Source organism: Elaeis guineensis, chromosome 4 (genome assembly GCF_000442705.2).
Source record: "Elaeis guineensis isolate ETL-2024a chromosome 4, EG11, whole genome shotgun sequence".
NCBI lineage: Eukaryota > Viridiplantae > Streptophyta > Magnoliopsida > Arecales > Arecaceae > Elaeis > Elaeis guineensis.
In genome coordinates this window covers 74,355,635-74,368,484 of record NC_025996.2, presented here as the reverse complement: position 1 = coordinate 74,368,484, position 12,850 = coordinate 74,355,635, and positions in this window count along the sequence as shown.

Here is a 12,850-nt window from a genome sequence, read left to right as displayed (position 1 = left end):
TTCTAAAGATCGATGTCACCTCGATCCACGATCTCCGAACCAGGTGGAAGTGGTGCAAAATGTGCTTCGTCCGCTGGTGTGCTTTGGGTTCCTTCGCCTGAGCTATGGCCCAGTGCTGTCGCAGTAGAGCAGGATCAGACCATCGAGGGAGGGTGCTACTCCAAGCTCGGTGATGAATTTTTTCAGTCACACAGCTTCCTTCGCGGCATTCAATGCTGCGATGTACTCCACCTCACAAACAGAGTCTGCCACAGTATGCTACTTGAAACTCTTCCAACAGATGGCTCCACCATTCAGAATAAAGATATAACCCGACATGCTTCTGCTGTCATCACGGTCAGATTGAAAGCTAGAGTCTGTGAACCCCACAAGTTTCAGATCTGACTCACCATAAACCAACCATTAGTCCTTAGTATTTCTTAAATACTTAAGGATGGCTTTAACCACTTTCCAGTGATTTTCTCTAGGATCAGATTGGTATCTACTCACTACTCCTAGTGAGTATGCCACATCTGACCTTGTACATGTCATGGCATACATGATAGATCCCACGACTGAAGCATATGAGACTCTACTCATATGCTCTCTCTCTTTAGGAGTTGTTAGACAATCCTTCTTAGAGAGAAAAATTTCATGGCCTATCAGTAGATAGCCCTTCTTAGAATTCTCCATGCTGAACCTCTTCAGCACGGTGTCTATGTACGTGGACTGGGATAACCCAAGCATCCTTTTTGATCTATCCCTATAAATCTTCATCCCTAGGATGTAGGATGCTTCACCCAAGTCCTTCATGGAGAACTGCGATGACAACCAAACTTTTATTCCCTGTAGTGTGGGGATGTCATTCCCGATTAAGAGAATGTCATCCACGTACAAGACAAAAAATACCACAACTAGATTATTTGCCTATTTATAGATGCAAGGCTCTTCTCTATTCTTAACGAAGCCATACGTTTTGATCACCTTATCAAAATGCATGTTCCAACTCCGAGAAGCTTGCTTCAATCCATAAATGGATCTCTAAAGCTTGCACACCTTGGACTCATCTGTGGATGTAAACCCCTCAGGTTGTATCATATACACCTCTTCGGTCAGCTCTCCATTCAGGAAAGCTGTTTTACATCTATCTGTCAGATCTCATAATCCAGATGGACAGCTATTGCAAGCATTATCCAAATGGATTTGAGCATTGCCACAAGGGAGAACGTCTCGTTATAGTCAATACCATAATGTTGACGATACCCCTTGGCAACCAGATAGGCTTTATAGGTCTCCACCTTTCCGTTTGTGCCCCTCTTCCTTTTGAAGACCCATTTACACCCAATGGGTTTAACCCCTTCAGGTGGGTCAACCAATGTCCATACATCGTTGACCTTCATGGACTCTATTTCGGATTTCATGGCTTCAAGCCATTTGTCAGAATCAAGTCTCTGTATTGCATCCATATAGGTGATCGGATCCTCATCATTCTCATCGAGTTCGATGGGTCACCATTCGGATCAAGAAACCGTAGATCTATCCGGCTGACATGGTACTCTATCAGATCTCTTAATGGTGCAGGTATATTGAACTCTGAATCTGATCTAATCAAATCTGACTCAGGTTCAGCTATTGGTGTCGGTCCTTCTACCTGTTGAACTTCATCAAGTTCAACCTTAGAGGCAACGGTTCCTTCACTAAGGAACTCCTTTTCTTAAAAGGTTCCTTAAGCTGACGAATACCTTTTGTTCATCAGCATGGTAGAAAAAATATCCTTTGGTCTCTTTGGGGTATCCTATGAATGTGCATTTGTCAGACGTAGGTCCAAGTTTATCTGTAACTAACCATTTGACATAGGCCGGGCATCTCCAGACCCTAAGGTGTGAAAGTGCTGGCTTACGCCCTGTCCATATCTCATATGGAGTCTTAATTACAGACTTACTTGAATCCTGTTTAACAGATAACAGGCCGATTCGAGTGCATATCTCTAGAAAGATATCGGCAAGCTGGCAAAACCATCATAGATTGGACCATGTCTAACAGAGTCTGATTTCTCCTTTCAGACACACCATTATGCCGTGGTGTTCCTGGAGGAGTCCATTGGGAGAGAATCTTATTCTTTCCTAGATATGTGAGAAATTCACCAGAAAGGTATTCCCCTCCTCGTCAGACCGAAGAGTTTTAATACTCTTCCAGTTTATTTTTTTACTTCATTTCAGAATCATTTGAACATTTCAAATGAATCCGACTTATGTTTCATCAGATAGACATATCCATATCTGGATAGATCATCCGTGAAAGTGATGAAGTAGAAATATCCACCTCTAGCACTTGTGCTCATGGGCTCGCATACATCAGTATGTACTAGGCTCAAGAGCTCAGTAGCTCTCTCACCTTTTCCAGTAAAAGGTGACTTGGTCATTTTACCAAGAAGACAGGATTCACAAGTTGAAAGTGTTCACAATCCTGACTTCAAGGATTCCCTCTTAAGTCAATCTGTTTATCCTATTCTTGTTTATATGACTTAGCCTACAGTGCTATAAGTAGATATCTGATACACTATCTAATCTAGGGTGCTTGCCAGTGGAATAGACTATGTTAACAGGTTGTGATAACATATACACACCATTGTTCAAATATTTACAAAAAATAGTAACACCATTCATAATGATATTACAAACTTGTTTCTTTATTGAAATTTCATAATCATTTTTGGCCAGCAGGCCTACAGAAATGATATTTAAAAAGAAACTGAGACAGAAATGACAAGCATTAAGAACAATGGTATGGGGCTCAAGTACAAGTTTTAAGATTTCTAATGCTAGAGCTGAAACTGATCTTCCATCTCCAACATTCAGAAACCTCTCGCCTTGCTCGAATCTCTTACTGACCTGCAACTCCTGCAACGAATTGCAAATATGGTAAGGGCTACTGGTATCCAATACCTAGTCAATTAATCACAAATAGAGAAATTGCAAGGAGTTATCATATAAATACCTTGCCCAGCAATAGCTTGCTTCTTTCTATGCCTGTTGGGATCTAGGGAGGCAATGTACTGAGGACAGTTACTCTTTCAGTGCCCCCGCTTCTTGCAAAAGAAGCATTCAGCTTGACTCTTATCGGGCTTGATCTTTCTGGTCTGGCCCTGCACTGATGTCCCAGCCTGAACTTGCACCTTCTTCACTTTCTTCTTCTTGTTCTTCTTTCTTCTTAAAGGGTCGGGAACCAGAAGATGAACCTCCCATTAAGTTCACCGACTCCTTGTGGAGTTGGTGATCCTTCTCAAAGTTCTGAAGCAACCCCAGTAACCCGTGGTAGTTTACTTCAAGCTTTGTCATTCTATAATAAGTAAGGAATGGAGATAAGACTTGGGCAGCGAGTTCAGTATTGCATCTTTCCCAAGCTGTTCATGTAAAGAAAAGTCGAGCTTGCTCAAATGCTCCATCAGCTCGATCATATACAATACATGATCAGTGACAGAGGCACCATCCCATATTTTGGCATTGAAGATGGCATAACTAGTCTTGTGCCTCTCCACATCATCGGGTGTGCCAAAGGCATCCTCCAACACTTGAAGCATGTCTTTTGGCTGAGTCGTCTCAAATCTGTGACTGAACTCATCGCTCATGGCAGCCAGCATGATGCAACGCATCATGGTCCGATCACTGAGCCACTTCTGATAAGTATCTTTGACTGTTCCACATGCATTAGCAGCTGGTTCCTTAGGTGCAGGATCCGTTATCACATATAGGATCCGTTCATGCTTCAGGACTATCTTCAACTTTCGGTACCAGCTATCGAAGTTGGGTCCCACCAAATTATCATTGTCCAACAATGATCGGAGCGATAGGGAAGTGGCCATATCTGTACAAAGAAAACCATAACCTAATTAGTAATTGATTCATTAAACCTAAAGATTTGGACTTTAATCAAAAGGTTTCTCCCACTATTTTATTCGAATTGATAGCCTCTACCTCCAATTCGAAGAATTATCCTAATTCCTTAATGGGTACTAGAATCCATTTAGACTGCACACAAGCCCAACTTTGGTTGGCCAACCTATGTACATCTAAGAGTAGGTTCATAACTAATTATTTTTCTAAATAATTTTTAGTAATTTTAATTTTGCCCCAGTCCCTAATCAGTAGGCTTTGGCCTCCACTGAAAAGGTCTGGTTAGGTCCAACCATTAATATGACCATACTTGGCCCATCTAGCCAATGAATGATTAGGCCCAACTTTGGTTGGCTAACCAACCACCATTTAGAAAGATACAGTTAAGAAATCATATTATGAATGATAATTCCATCAGCCGATAAGCACCAGACCTTTGGGCCTCCAATGATTATTCAACTGATGGACCCATTATCATCCACTTAATGGGAGGCTATGATCTAGTTATCACCATAACTATTTCATTTTAAGAATCTAATAATTTTAGAGAATTTAATTAATTTAGAGGATGAGGTCAGATGAACTAGCTTATCATGATCCTCCCACTGGCTTCACCAAGTCAGCTTAAGGGAGACCATTAAAAGGGCTGGTCTAGGAGCACTTAAATTAGTCACACTGATTTACCTAGCTGACATGGGTCAGCTCGAATAGTCAAGTGATCCGATCAAAACATAATTTTACCAAGAGGCCAAGTAAGTTCAATCGGTGGGAGGATCTGCCAAAGTTTGTCTTAGACACCATCAGAAATGGTCAGGTAAGCAGGCTGCCAATTAAAAACCACCGGTCTAGTTTACCTTAGACACCAACTGGTTTAATTAGTTTGATTAGATCAACCTAACAGTTCGTGCTAGACCGCTTAGCCAAGAATCAAGTCCATTTGGTTCTCGTTAAAGACATAGACTTGACCAACTACAACTTTGTAATTGATCTAGAGAATCCTTGACCTAATCTAAGACAACAATTGATTAGATTTAGTCAATTCTCTAATTAAGTCCATCTTTAATCTAACCTTAGGTCTAACCTAATTAATGGACCTAATTTTCACTAACCCATTAACCCAATGTGTTATGGTTTGTGTCTTAGGTTCTTCAGTTCACAATCCTAGAACCTAATCAAACAACTTCTTAATTCTCAATTAAGTTTTGGGCTGAGGGTTGAGGTTCGACTTTTCAAAAATAATTATCATGTTTGTAAAATATTTTTACAACATAGTTCTACCAACTAAGTTGCATGTTTGATTCATAATCAAAATACAAGTGAAATAAGCATGAAACTACTTTAGATCTAATCTGAACAGGTTCATGTAATTGAAACAATTTCAACTTTAAATTATGCAAATTTTCCAGACAAATATATGATGGTTTTTTGCACGGAGATTATTAATAAAGAGATTTTATTTTAGATTTAAATATTTTTAAATCTAATAAATCATAAATTTAATCTAGATCACATCTAATAAATTTATGATTAAAGATAGATCTACACGAACTAGGATAACCTTTGCACTGTAAGGGGTAAACCTTACAGCAGGACAACCTACAGTTCATGATTGATCTAAAAATTTTAATTTCAGATTTAACAATCAGATTATAAATTAGATCTAATCTAAGAAATAATCTAAGCATGTATAAATAATCATGTAATAAACAACCTAGGCTCTGATACCAATTGAAGGAACCAGATCTAGGGTTTCAGGGTTAGATCTTGAAACTTTTTCAAGATCAGCAGCGGAAGACTAAAATAAATCAAAATTTATCTTGTAAAACTAGAGAATTCTTAGATCTAAGATCCTATTACATGATTATTACATGATATTAAATCAAAAATTAAAATATAAAGAGTAAGAACTATATGTTGATCATATCAATATGTTTCTATACTACATCTAATGTATGTAAAATATAATAGATCAGATCTATTACCTTGCAAGTTAGATATTCTAACTTTGCTGATCCGGCTTGAGGATGATGTTGCAACCACACACACTTCCGCCTCTAGGATTCATCCACACAAGCCCACGTATCACGATCAGAAGTCCTGGTCCAGGAAATTAGCACAGTATGCTAGTACTGCACTGATCCTTCTTCGATGGTCGATCAGATGCCTCCTTCTTCTTGATTTGGACTCTTCCAAAGATGAAAGTAGGAGGATTTTTAGATGAGATACTCTCAGAAAACTTATGGATAGAGGAAGGGAAGAGATGAACCCAACAACTCTAGAAGAAGACCCTCTTCTTCTTCTCTTTGCTCTAACCCAGACACCTAGTTTTGTGTCTGTTAGATCTCCATGCCCCAAGACTCTTTCTCCTTGATTTTTGGATGCCCTAAAGGTCTCTCAATGTCTAAATCTTCAAAAATTTCATAAAAAAATTTATTTTAAATAGAGAGATATGAAGAGTCCTTGTCTAGGTCAAATATCTAGTCAAGGATTATCCAAACAAGGCAAGACAAGGGGTGCCCAACTCTTGGTGTCCCCTCCTTCTTTATCTACCGTGGACCACCAGAAAAGGCACATATTATATGCCATAAAAGTCATAAAAATTTTAAAAAAATTTGGATAAAATCAGTACCATAAGGAATGAGTTTTGGTTTCCTAAAACTCTATCTCATAGAATTTGAAATCCAAACTAATTCCTACTTTGACTTGATCCACAACCACATTTCATGTAAGAGAAAAGAGAGGAAAGCTTTGGCATGCGTGAAGACCTAGGAGAGAGGGTTTTGTCACACAAAATAAGAGGAGTGGGTGTGGGATAAGAGAGAGTGGGTGTGGGGGCTAAGGTGGTGCAAGGTGGAATCCTAGTCTTACTAGGATTCAATCTATGACTTGTTCAAATTTGGTTTCTCAAACCAAATCAAACCAAAACCAAATCAATCTAATTAAAATAGATCTTAACCTAATTAAAGCCTAATTTAATCAGATTAAATTAGATTTAAATTAGATTTAATTTTTTAATTAAATTAAAAATTAGGTTGACCAAAGTCCTATTTGAACTAGGACTAATTTTTTCTTGCACTTGGCTTATCCAATAAAGTAATTGGACTTGATCCAATCAAGCCCAAACTAAATCTAATTAAATCATATTTAGTTAGACTTAATCTCAGTCCTTTGGCTTAATCAAATTAAGTCAATTAACAATCGAATTGCTAATCGATCCTCCTGCAACACTTACACTAGGTTAAATGTCAATCGTATTGATCATTTAATCCTACAATGATTCTTAATATTGATCAACCATCCGATCGGATCGTGAACTCTAATGTGTGTAACCTCATAGGTCCAAACTTAAGCCAATAGTACAGAAATAAATTTCTGTACCAATCGAAGTGACCATCTAGCAATGGTACCCGATGGTCGGATAGGTTGAATGTGTGGAACAATATCCTTAGAACCCATGCGGATATAGTTTCCATATAATTCATCCCCTTGACCAAAATACTCATAGGACATCTCAAAGTTCTATTGTCAACTCTGATCAGGTTGTCCACATTGTATTTCAAAAAATCAAATCCATCTGATGGATTATCCTGGCCAAGGTTTTGCTAAATTGAAATACAGTGAATCATTCTTCTCCAACTCTTGGAGTGGTCAATCCAATCTCGATCACACTCTCACTTCGTAAGTACTTGACTATGCCCAAAAGCCTTCCGTTACTGAATTAGAAATTCAGTTAGTCCAGTACCAAAGCATAGTGAGTTGCTTGCAAGTCACTGAGGAGATCTCAGGTCTAAGGGACACTTATACCTATAACCCATCAAAGATATTCTCGACAGTAGAATACTCTGAAGTTGGTCACGTTCCATGATGATGTACTCTTACATCTCACCTGTATGCCATACCAGTGTCTCCACACTCCTTGGTTAAGAGGACAACCAACCCATATGGCCTACAGCGACCTATGCTCGATAGAAGCTATCATCCTTATTAACAGCCTATCATTTGGTCGTGAATAGTTTTAAGGACTAATCGATAAATCCTCTCTTTATCGAACCTAAATAGTCCTAAGAACTTCATCACAATAATGGAGTTCATTAAAAGATGAAAACTTATAATAAAAATATCAAAAATATATTTTATTTATTAACAAATCAATTACAATACAAGGTTGCTCAACCGTCAACAGGTTGACGATTGGCTTTTGGGACATATTTCATGATAAGGATACATCTTCTAACGAACTCCTATATTGTGATGAAGTTCTTAGGACTACTTTGATCGATAAAAGAGGATTTATCGCATAGTCCTTAAATTGGTTCGCAACCAAACGATACCTATTACTAGGATGATAGCAATATCAAGTGTAGGTTGTTGTGTGCCATATGCGTTGGTTGTCCTTGTAACCAAATGGTATGGAGATATTGGTATGACATGCAGGTGAGATGTAGGAGTACATCATCACTGAATGTGACCAACTACGGAGCACTCTGCTGTCAAGGGTAGCTCACGAAGTGTATGGTATAAGTATCCCTCCGACCTGAGATCACCACGGTGACTTACAAGCAACTCACTATACTTTGATGCCGGACTAACTGAGTTTTTAATTTAGTGATGGAAGATTTCTAGGTATAATCAAGTACTTGTCAAGTCGTGTGCGAGTCAAGATGGGATTGATCCCTCCGAATTAGTAGGAGATATGCATCAGTGTATTTCAATTTAGCAAAACCTGAGCCCAGGTAATCCATGTGATGGATTTGAAAAAGATTGAAATATAATGTGGATGACTTATTTAGTATTGACAGTTAAATCTTAGATCATCCTCGAGCATTAGGGTCAAAGGGATGAATTATACGGTAACCATACACCAATAGGTTCTTGAATGTTGCATCGCCATCATTCGACCTATCCGATGTCGGGTCATCATTACTAGATGGTTACATCGATTGGTTCAGAAAGGTGTTCCTATACTATCGACTTAGGTTCAAACCTATGGGGTCATACTCAAAAAAAGTTTCTGATTGATCATGTGGCTGATCGACAATTGAGAATCGTTCAAGGGCTTAATCATCAATTAGATTGATGATTAATCCTATGCAAAAGTTTCAATAAATTAATTCACCAAGTGTTAGTGAATTAATAGAGGATTAATTAGTAATAAGATTATTGATTAGCTCAATTTAATTGAGTGAAGAGGATTAAACAAAATCTAATTGAATTGGATTCAATTAGGTTTGACTCGATAAGGTTATGAGATGATCTAATCGCTAAGGAAGAATTATCCCTGATTTGATCAGAATTTTGGTTCAATCAATTCTTAATTTGATTAAAATTTGATTAAAATTTATGAACCTAATTAGATTAGATTTTATATATTTTATTTGGGCTAAACTAGATGTGATTTGGTTTGGATTCAAATAAAGAAATTAAGAGTCCTTATTGGAATAGGACTCTTCTCCCTACGCCAACCCAGATTGCATGCCATATATCTCTACACATAAAATTATTTTGTATAATTTTTTTTCACACCAAAGAGCCCTTTTCTTATCTATCTTATATCCAAATCTAATTTAGTTTTAATAAAAGAAAAATTTTAAAATTAGATTTCAAAATATTTCTTATCTGGAGAATCTATTCTCACCTAGATCAACCTCTCCATGCCAATAAATTTCTTTCTCCTTATATGTATGACATTTTAAGGAGATTTTTCATGGAAGATTAGTGGAGAACTGATTTACCATAAAAAAAATTGAAAAGTGGCATCTCATATTTTTTTGGTATGTTTTGGGATGCAAAATTGTGACGGGAGGTAGAATCCTGTAAGAGTCCAGGATCATTAGGACTCTTCACCCCACCTCGTTACATGCCTATAAAAGGGGTTTTTATGGTTTATTTTATGTAAAAAGATATTAGAAGAGAGCTCTTCATGTGGTAGAAGTTTCGGCATAGTTCATGGTGTGAAAAATAGAGAGGAGGGTCCTCTCTCTTGGGGTGTGCATAAAAATTTGAATTTCAGATTTTTGGTTCTAAGGGTTTGGGAGGAGGAAATGAATTAAAAAAAAATTATTTTCTTCTTCATCTTTCTTTTACCTCTTCATCTCTTCTAGAAGTCCATCTTCAATCTTTAAAAAGATTTCAGAGATTTGAAGAAAGGATCCAGTTCAGTCAAGAAGAAGGTCTTCATGCGAGCTAGTACTCCTGAGAAGATCGATCAGATCGGAGCTTCGAGTGAATTTTCTGTAGAGGTCGGATGCATGTGCAGCTGTGAGCAACCAGTAAGGATCCTCTCCACCATATCTCTCAACAGTGAAGATCGTCAACCTGTGATCAGGTATGGAGTTCTAAACTCAGATTAGAAGTAGATGTGATTTACTGCTCATACGCATGCATGCTGATTTTATCTTCAGATTATTTCAGATTTTATATGTAACATAATGTGTCATAGATCTTAGAGTAGGTTGATTTGATGATTAGATCATATGTATGTTAGATTAATTTGATTAATCTAGTTGTCTTCCGCTATAATTTTTTTGAAAAAGTTTGAAATACATGCATAAAATCGCCTACGCATCTCAACAATATGATGGTGTATTAATTTTTTCCAAGCAGAGGAAGAGTCCTTCAACTGGTCAAACACCTTTTATTCCACACCTTACCCTTTGGTTTCCAGCTAAAATTTATTTGTGGTGTGTAATGGATAAGGGATGCCAAGAGTTGGCGTCCCATGGTGTCGCCCTTCTTTCCTATAAAAAGGGGGTGCTACACCCATGTGATGCCAATTTGGGCTATAGATAGGCATGAAAATGAGAGGATAAAGACAAGAAAAAGCTTGAAGAAAATGCAAGAGAAAGGGAGAGAAAATGGAAAGAAAGGAAGAAAGAAAATGGAAAACATGTGATGCTTGTCCAAAAATTAGATTGTTCATGTGTTGAACATATAATCTGATTTGATTTTTATATGGTATGATTTTTTGGAAAAAGATTCCTAGAGTGGTCCTACTGGAGGTCTCGAAGGTATACAAGCAATGGTGCAATCCATTCTTGTGGAGGACGATCAGCAACAAGCTTGCGAAGAAGGCTGCAGCACCATATCAAATTGGGAAGGACTCTGATCAATCCTGTGTGGATCACCATTAGAGGGCTTCAACTTTGGAGTCTCATAGAGATATCAAGATTATCAATTCATGGTCCTCGTGTTGGTATATGGCTTCTAATCTTCTCTTGTTATGTATGCTTATGTTATTTGATTGCAATCATCAAGATGTTTCTAGGGCTTTTGTATTCTAATAGTCTAGTTTAAATATTAAACTTATTTTCAATTATTAAATGTATGTAAAAATTTTGAAATTTATATTCTGCTGTATTATTGAAACCCAACAGTGGTATCAGAGCTATTCTTGATTGATTCAATCAAATTTCATGTTATTATTATGATATGGATTAGATCCAGTTCAAACTATGTCAAAATTAGATTTTCTGATTGATGTTTAGTTGATATTTTTGATGTATTTTTTGTTGATGATAAATATTATCAATCCATGATCAGCTTGGATATCTAAATTTCATAGTTTTTAGACTTGTATGACAAGTTTAAGTTAGATCTCATGATCTATTTTCGATGGAATTGAAATTCAGTGCATGTGATGCATGAAGTCTTGGAATGACACATTGGATGTATATTGATCAAGACTTAGGTTCTTGCATTTGATGCATTTACCTAAGATCCAAAGACCGACCACCATGTTATCGGGCACTCACCATTGTGGGTCGACCATTTTGGTTATTGCCCGAGGTATGATGGAGCCAAAAAAATTTGGTCATGGAAAGGAAGCATCAGACATAGATTAGGATTTTTTGTCGATAGATTTATTAACTATAATTTATTGTTCTAATGTGATTAGAATTAATGATTATAGATTAAATCAAATTCATAGTTCTAATTTGATTAGAAGTTATGTTTAATTTAGGTTGATCAAATTATCATTTACCTAATTTGATTAGGGTTTGAGTCATAGTTGACCGAATCTATGCTAACCTAATTGGATTAAGGTTAACCTAAGAATTGGTCAATCCAACTCAAATGGATGATAAATAATTGACTTAAAATTAAACTTTGATCAAGAGTTGAACCCAAATCAAAAACCTTAATTGGATCCTATGACCATAAATTTAAACATTTTTATTGACATGTATATGAATGATATCACAATGAAAATAATATGAGTTGTTTGTTATTATATTTTATAATTGTTATAAATATATATTGTATAGTTATGAACTATGATACATCCATGTGATGGATGTATGCATGAATGCTTCCCTATTAGCTGATTATATAAATGCATCTGTAAGAGTTGCAATAGGGGCTAGGTGCCCCTGATGCATTGTATTATCAGCTGAATCTTTCTTTTGTACATTTTTAACTGTTGATTAAGATTTTTTTACATGTTGATATAAAATTATAGAAAAAAATTATTTGAGAATAGATAAAAATTATTTCTTGCTATTTTCAAATAAAGATCAAGCATTCATGGTAGACTTCATGGAGATGAAGATTAGACTACCAGCATTTGAAGAGTGGAGGCTATTTAGATTGACCATGAGATGGTTCAATCTATAATGCACCTAGGGTATGAACCATATATCATCTTGTGGCTCGATGATCTTTCAAAAGTCCATAACCATTAGTTTTTCTTTTTATGCTCTTATATGCTGGTTGTTAGATTTAAAGTTTAGATTACATATGATGCATGAATATATGTTTAGGATGTGCATAAGATCTAAGACCCTCATTTAAATTATATTTAGTCATAATGGCAAAGTGTTAAAAACACTACCTATGCCTTCCTTCATGCCAAGCCATATTATGTAAAGAAATATAGTAGGCTTGTTGTGCTATCCACAAGGCTTGCTGTGGGGACTGATTTGATATTATCTAGATGCATAATAAAGCTAATAGTACTTAGCTCATACTTAGTCAATAGA